Source organism: Onychostoma macrolepis, chromosome 08 (genome assembly GCF_012432095.1).
Source record: "Onychostoma macrolepis isolate SWU-2019 chromosome 08, ASM1243209v1, whole genome shotgun sequence".
Lineage (NCBI taxonomy): Eukaryota > Metazoa > Chordata > Actinopteri > Cypriniformes > Cyprinidae > Onychostoma > Onychostoma macrolepis.
In genome coordinates, this window is record NC_081162.1 from 16,004,499 (window position 1) to 16,013,586 (window position 9,088).

A 9,088-nucleotide genomic window follows, 5' to 3' on the forward strand; every position below is an offset into this window, starting at 1 on the left:
CATGGTCATTTAACCAACTTTTGGTGCTTTTGGCAGTGTGGGCAGGTGCCAAGTCCTGCTGGAAAATGAAATCAGCATCTTTAAAAAGCTGGTCAGCAGAAGGAAGCATGAAGTGCTCCAAAATTTCTTTGTAAATGGGTGCAGTGACTTTGGTTTTCAAAAAACACACCAACACCAGCAGATGACATTGCACCCCAAATCATCACAGACTGTGATGGCTATTATCAACTTGGGCTATTAGCTTCTCCACCCTTCCTCCAGACTCTAGGACCTTGGTTTCCAAATGAAATACAAAACTTGCTCTCATCTGAAAAGAGGACTTTGGACCAATTCTTCTTCTCCTTAGCCCAGGTAAGAGGCGTCGCTGACGTTGTCTGTGGTTCAGGAGTGGCTTAACAAGAGGAATACGACAACTGTAGCCAAATTCTTTGACACGTCTGTGTGTGGTGGCTCTTGATGCCTTGACCCCAGCCTCAGTCCATTCCTTGTGAAGTTCACCCAAATTCTTGAATCGATTTTGCTTGACAATCCTCATAAGGCTGCGGTTCACTCGGTTGGTTGTGCATCTTTTTCTTCCACACTTTTTCCTTCCACTCAACTTTCTGTTAACATGCTTGGATACAGCACTCTGCTTCTTTGGCAATGAATGTTTGTGGCTTACCCTCCTTGTCAAGGGTGTCAATGATTGTCTTCTGGACAACTGTCAGATCAGCAGTCTTCCCCATGATTGTGTAGCCTAGTGAACCAAACTGAGAGACCATTTTGAAGGCTCAGGAAACCTTTGCAGGTGTTTTGTGTTGATTAGCTGATTGGCATGTCACCATATTCTAATTTGTTGAGATAGTGAATTGGTGGGTTTTTGTTAAATGTGAGCCAAAATCATCACAATTAAAAGAACCAAAGACTTAAACTACTTCAGTCTGTGTGCATTGAATTTATTTAATACACGAGTTTCACAATTTGAGCTGAATTACTGAAATAAATGAACTTTTCCACGACATTCTAATTTATTGAGATGCACCCGTACATGTAGCTTATACTTGTGTCCAAAGTGGCTGAGGCAAGTAGAAGCATGTCATTTTTAATAGTTTTATTGTCATCTAATCTTTCTGTAGCCAAAAGGCAACTTAACGCATAAAAAATACTCTAAAATGATTGATTTTAAAATGATCTTTTCAGCATTACATTGTTTCATATGGTTCAGTATTTCCTTCATTTTCATGAAAACCACTTTATCAGCTTCAAATGCTGGGCATTCACAGATTGCCCAAAAAGCCATGCAATTTCACATGGCTGGGAATGTCTGTGCCTTCAATACAACACTGTAAAAAAAATACCGTGATTTTAACGGTAATAAAACTGTGAAAATGCTACAGTAAAAACCTGTTAAATGGATAGTGGTAAGTTTCTGTAAAATTTACAGGGAAAACGTAAACTGACGTTCTCAGAATTGCCTGCGTTGCATTTCAAATTTTGTTTGAATTTGATGTTTTTTCTTTTAAATAACTATGTTTCTTCTTAGGTTTTCTTATCAGTTATGTTTATTAGGGTTGTATGTTACATCCAATGTTGTTAAATTAATGTTTATTGCATACATTAGTTTAATGAGTCTCACCATGATGGTGTTTAGTTCTAGTGTGAACGACACTGTGCACCTTCTATATATGTTATTATTTAAAAGCTGCTTGTGATGGGCTTTGGTTCATCATGTGACTTTCTCATCACCACCTGCATTTGAGGCACTGTTAAAAAAAAAAAAGAAAAGTTGAGCCAACTTAAAATTTTAAGGCAACCAGCTTCAGCAGATTTTTGAGTTTTCTCAACTTGTCGTTTTAAGTTTATACAACATTTATTTTACCGTAAATTTTACAGAATGTTTTTTACAGTGAAGAAACATCAAGGACAATCACCAAAGACGGCACATTTTAATGCCACACTATGAATGCTGCTTCTGTAACATTTGGACTTGTCTTCTTGTGTCAATAGCATTCATGGCCTGATATGACTGACATTCACTGCAGTTCACCAGGATATACAGATATTGTAAGAAGATATACAGAGATTGCTGATGGGTTTTAAAGCACAGTATTCTGTGGAAGCATTAGAAACAGCTTAATTACCAATTCTTCATAACTAATCATAATCACTTCAGTCCAAACAAACAAAACTAACCCTCAATTAGCTGTTACAGGACAGAATTACCACGACTGCCTACCTAAGAATTATAAATGCAGAGTACGTTTTTTTTTGCCAATGCGTGCAGTGTATCATTTATCAGTTTGGTTGATAAAACGGATTGGAGGGGAAACACTAAATAAATCAATCAATAAATTATATATGCGTGTGCACACTTATATGCTTCAACTGAAAAATTAATCTCCGGATTTCATACTGTCTGTGACATTGACATTAGCAAATGGTGGTGATATGACCGGAGCAAAGCTAAACAATGGTGTTAGATTTTATGCACCAAAGATCCCAGTATGGCAAAGGGCAGCAGTAAAGCAGGTGAACAGCATATATGATAATGACTGTTTACTTTAATGATAGCAGTGCCCTGCGCTGCCCGGACAAAGCCCTCCACTTAATACCCATCAGCAATTATGCTAAATTGCTCTATTCTCCACACCAGCAGCTGTCCATAAACAGGATGGGCCACTGTTTCCCAAGGACCTGCTGTAGAGGAGGTGAGGGAAGTCTGGGCACCAAGCCCAAACTCAAACAAAGCCATTAGCACACACAAAAGTGTTACACATGCCATGAAAGAAACCAACACTAATGGATACCAAAAAAGCAGCAAACCATTTTCTATTAACTTCCCTTATTATCTCTATTAAGCCAGAAATAAAGAAATAAAGTCAAACAAAAGAATGAAATTATCACTGATATGTTCTTAATTACTTCCTCATATTTGTGACCAATTATTCTGGACATAGCCTCAACCTCCACACCAATGTATAATATAATATAATATAATATAATATAATATAATATAATATAATATAATATAATATAATATAATATAATATAATATAATATAATATAATATAATATAATATAATATAATATAATTAATATAAAATAAAATAAAATAATAAAATAAAATAAAATAAAATAAAATAATATAATATAACATAACATAACATAATATAATATAAATTGCAGACTTGAAGGTAAAGACATTCTAATGACCAAGTAATTAAAAATGGGATAAATTTAAAGGAATGTCAATATGTTCTCTTAATGAATATATCTAGGTAGCAGGGAATCATAGTCTAGGGACAATTAATTGTATTAACAACACTTAAAAGTTTAAATACACAACTTCCAACCAATCTCCAGTACTTTTTAATTATTTTTTGAAAAATGATAGCTCTGCTCCCAAACGCTAGAATATGGAACTTTTACTGTACTACTGATCAGTGATTCTGATCAATGTACTGCTTCCTCAGTATTTCTGTCTTGTTTTCTGGTGCAAATGTCTAAAGTTTCTTAAATGGAGATACATTTACTTGAGATGCAAAAAGATAAGATAAGAAGTCTAGTTTTCTGCTTAAAATGAAGTGACTTCATTCTTAAAACGAGAACAGATATCTGCCAATGATCTCAGAAAAAGCAACTTAATTCAAAAGGAAAACAAGTTTCATAACCTGACAGATAATTGTTCTTGTTTTAAGCATAAACTAACTTTATTTTAGTGAATGTTTAAGGTACATTTGCTTGAATTTAAGGATTTTTTGTTGTATTGAAAAACAAAAATACAGAGGAAGATTTCTTGCAATACATGCAACATTTAATGCAATGAATTTAAGACTTAACAAATTTAAGATTTTTAAGGCCTTAACTGGTGTAAGACTTTTTATGACCTTGTACTTTTTAAGACCCACAGAAACCCTGAAAATGTAACTGATAAAATATCTACAGTACTACAATGAAATATGAGTGATATACTTGTTATTTGCAAAAACTGGGTCAGAATAAACGGTTGCTTCTGAATGGGCATCAACCAGCATGGGATAAGTCATGCTAACCAGCCAAAACCTTGACCCCTTGATCCCTCCAAACAAGGCAGCTTTATCATCATCTCTGAATTTCCTGGTGTGGGTTTGATGAAGAGAGGCGTGCAAGTTCGCTCACCTCCTGCAAGGTGAGAGAAAATCGACACAGGTTTGAGGAAACAATGCTGCAATCACACCACAGAGAGCTGCAACAGAGGTCAGAGGTCAGAACAGATGATGAGAGGGAACAGACCGTTGATATGAGTGAGGAATAAATTTCTTTGAAAAAACACTGTTGAAGCCCTTGACATGATCAAGAGCAGGATGAAAAAAAGCACAAAAAAAATTGGTTGTTTTTTCTTTTTGGCAACAACTGAGTAAGGAGGAGGCACATAAATACAGTTGTTTCAAAAAGTATTTGACTTGAATGGTAATGCGTTAGCCTATATATCAAAATATCATACCATATTTTCAAAGAAACATAGCTGTCAACAGCAATCACCAGATCACAATCACCTGAGTTCTAATCACCCGCACCTGCAAACCCTCATCAGCACTCCCATAAGTACTCACTCTCTCTGACACTCACCATCCGGTCTATGGTTCACCACATGAACAGTTACCTGACTCTACTCATGCTTACCTGTTGTCTCGCAGACCTTTACCTCCTACGAATCTCCATGACGGATCTCTCAGTCTCCTGGTTCCCGCTGTACCAGAGGCTTCGATCAGCTGTCAGCTAAGGCTCACTGGACATCTACTATCACCTAGATACTCACCCAAGACTCTCTCTCCAAGATCCATTTCCCCTTCCTGTTAATAAACCTTCTTGCCATTTCACTCACCTGTGGTTTCTGTCTCTGTTTGTGACAATAGCACAAACACACATTTTAAGCAAAACATTTAAGAAGGTAGTTTTAAGTCATACAACAATAAATAGGTTGTCCAAAAAGTTCTTCTGGATTAAATACTTTATAGAATGCACTTTTTTAACGATCGCAAAGTAATGACTTATTCAAAAGAAGTGCCTTCTTAGAGAGTATGTGATTTCAGATACAGCCATGATCTTAAAATAACTAAAATGGCACGATGTGAAGTTAAGAAAAGTAAAGGTCTAAGAAAAGGTCATCATTTGTTAGCACATGCCATTTGGTTTGATATTTCACAACTAGCACAATGACATTCATTCGTTTTTTGTGTGAGTTAAGTGTCCAAACACTTTTTTGGGGACACTGAAAATCTCCAGACTTCACTGTTAACAGAACAGACTGAAAGTGCTCAAACTGATCCAATAAAGCACTCTGTAAATGAGACTGGCTGTACAATTACATTAAAGTAAGGAAATCAAAGATACGCCACAAGATGAAATACACATTTCTTAAATACACATTCCAAATATGACATATTGTTACAGTCCCAATCAAAAAACAATAAAATGAAAAAATGAAATAACGGTTGCAATAAAGATTAAAGTTGGTCTTAAATTCAATAAGTGTCCCTGGCCTCAGGTTTTTATTTTTTTTTAATGAGAGGTTACTTTATACTCCAACATAACATTAACAGCCCTCGCCACATTCAGTAGTGTTTTTGCTACCCGTTAGTTCATGGGCCTTCTATGGTAACCGTTTGCTGATCAATGGGCAAACAGGCTATTGGTTAATTTTATACCATTAAGGTGTATTCACACCAGGAAAGTCCGCTAGTTCACTTGCTTTGGTCCGGACCAAATACAATTTTGATATATTTTTTTTTTTTTGGTGTGGTTCGCTTTCACACTGCCCTTTTTACAAGTATGTAAACAAAACCACACGTGTGCTCAGGTCATCCATTCATTGGTTCATCCATGCAACCGTACCAGAGTTCGATTCAATTGAACCAAACAAGATAGGCGTGAATACACCCGCTGACACACTTTTCTGTGATGAAAACTAGATGGCAACAAAATGAGGTCACACCAGCATACTGCTAAGTAGTCTACACTTCATTCTGTGCAGTATGCAATACAGTACTATTCCATTCCCACAAAAGCCATAATTTTGTGGAGGAATGAACTTGAAAATGCTATGGTTCTGATACATTTAGTAATCATTAGATTAGATAATTTGATTTAGTAGATTTTGACTAAAATGTTAGTGACGTTTGGTAAACATAAATGTTGCAAATATTCTCTGTGAATAAAAACTTAATTAAATATACTAATGAGCTTCCTTGCTGCTTCTATGCACATCAATTCCCACTGAAACCCAACGAAGGAGAACCAGGGCTTTTAATATTTGGCAAGGGCTAGGCTATACACCTTAAAATTGAGATTTTAGATTAGATTAGATGTAAACTACCATTAACCCACATGTAATTAAAAGAGATCCTATCTGAACTATATTTAAATGCTTGTTTCAGAAAGTCTGTCCAAATCGAGGTTTTTTGTGACGCGCTTTATATTCCGCACCAAAATGAAGTAAATAAGTGAATTTAGCAGATGGCGGAGATGTTGGACGTTAGCCTACCTCATTCATTATAGCTTACAGTCTTCACAAACGCTAATCAAATATTCCATATTCTTTGTGTGTGTGTGTGTTTGAAGACAAACTGAAGAGCGCAGTGGAGCGGCTACAAAGTAAACAAGATCAATCATGTTGCATATGCAAAACGACAAAGCCCAGGGATCATATTTATCAAATACCTTTACAGCACACTGCTGTGTCTGAGTAATATAGTCCCTCACACGTCAGGTTTGGCCAATAAACAACATACAATAAGTTAATGGACTATTTTGATAAAAATGCAAATGCACATGCAGCGGATAACCTGCGTGAAAATGCGTTACTTCAATGTGCGCCACCGTAAAATCGCGAGATTTCTAGAGCTACTGGATTTCTAGGGGTTCCATCCGATGCACGAGCACAACTACGCAATGCAACATTTACAGCACCACAGTAAAGCTTGTGCCTGATTTGTATGCAAGTTTTAGTTCAGGCCTGTGAAGCACATACATCGCATGCTAGAAAACATCATTATATTCCAGAACAATGGAAGTGTACTAGTGGAAGTTGATTTCTTCCACGCCTGCTGTGAACACACATCCTCATTGAATTCTCTGCTGGTGTGCTTTGACGATGCTGCGCTCATGGGGAAAACTCATCTGGCATATTTACTGCGGCTGTGTAATTTTATTTATAGGGCATTCTACAGTATGAGTTCTGATGGGAGGCAGCCATCTGGTGGTGAAGCCCCTCACTGCATACTAAATAACAGCACTTGATAAATGATACAAAAAATAGCCTCCATGTAGGTATAGCCTATGTGTGTTTAGCTTTGGCAGAGGTTTCCTTTAAAGCCCCAATATAATGGCTTGACCTGTGCCATGTAGGCCTATTTATTATTGGACCAGAGACATTTGTGTTGGGACAAATCCAAAGGCTTATTTCTTTTTATTTTTTTAACAGGTTTGTCGCAACCCACCTTCATTTCTGCATTTCTGTGTGCTTTAAGATGATCCAGCACATGTTCCTTTTCTCCACTTTGATTCTGATGTTTCACAGTAGCAGAGAGGCAGCAGAAGCCTGTGTGTCACTAATCAGAGATCTGTCACATTCTGGTGGACACCCAAGGCAGAAATGGCATGTGGCTTGTTTGGTCTTTTTGATAAAAACATGAAATGCAGAAAGTATATTCAAAAAATCTCATCATTTGTCAGGCAATGATGCTGTAAAATGTAGCTTGTGCATTAAGGTATAAGTTATGAAAGGCTTATAACATAAGTTCTTCAAAGCATTTATAGATGTAAACGTATCTTAAGATCTCTTTGTGCACTATTTGTGCATCTATTGCAGTTGAACAGATGTTGCATTGCTGTTGCAGCATTGTGTGATGCTCAGTTGTGCTGTTTACATATCAGGCTTGCAGCGCCTTTGATATCTTTGTAATTCTTGACCTACAAAGCAAAGGCTTCACATCACGCCCAAGAGGAACGCAAACATCAGAGTGCAGTCTTTGTTGTTGACTGTCTTGTCTGACAAATTCCCTTTTGAGCAATAAATTCCTTACAAAAGATACATTTGTTTATTTATATCACTACCAACCTCATTAGCAATGATCTCTCTTTTATGCTCTCTTTCCGCTTGTCCTGGTGGACACTGTTGTTTTTAGAACGTAAACTAAATCTTCAAAAAAAGTAAACCACCAAACCAATAAATGAATAAAAGATGTGTTTTTTTTTTTTCTTTTAAAAGATGGTAAGTCTATTTACTTTCCTATCCTATTTATTCACCATTATACACTACCACTGTTCAAATGTTGGGGGTCAGTAAGATTTCTTTCAAAGAAATTAATACTTTTATTTAGCATGGATGAATTAAATGAATCAATATGAACACTGAAGACTGGCATAATGACTGCTGAAAATGCAGCTTTGCCATCACAGGAATAAATTATAATTTAAAATATATTCAAATAGAAAAATTTATTTTAAATTTCACAATATAGTTTTTACTGGATTTTTTTATCAATGAATAATACCAAACCAATGCATCCTTGGTGAGCGTAAGATACTTTTTTTATTATTATTATTATTATTATCAAAACATTTATTAAAAAAAAAACGATTTTAGCAATTGCATTAAGCATGTTTTTTTCCCTGCTGTCTAACATTTTATCAGAAAAGAGTGACCTGTGGGGTGTCCACAAACACTTTGTCAGTCCTGTCTTGTGTTTCCCCTCCTCTCGTGCCCATATTTGGTTTGTTCCTGTTCCTGTCATTATGAGTTCTTTAGTCTCCAGCCGTGTTTGATTTGTTCCCCACCTGTTACAGTTCTCCTCATTTGATTTCGTTCTGTTCATAAGCCCTGTGTTTCCCTGTCATCTTGTCGGTTGTTAATTGTTACTCGTGTGTCCTGCATTCCTGCTATTCCAAATAAAAGTCTATGTTGGAAGTAACTCCTGGTCCCCGCGTTTCCCTGGCTCCAGCAGGACCGTGACACACTTGGCCATGTAGTGTTTTAATGTTTAATTTGATAAAGATCATAAGATTGGTAATAAAGCCATTAGGTTCGGAAAGGACAACCACTAAGCACAGAGATATCAATAAAAAAGCT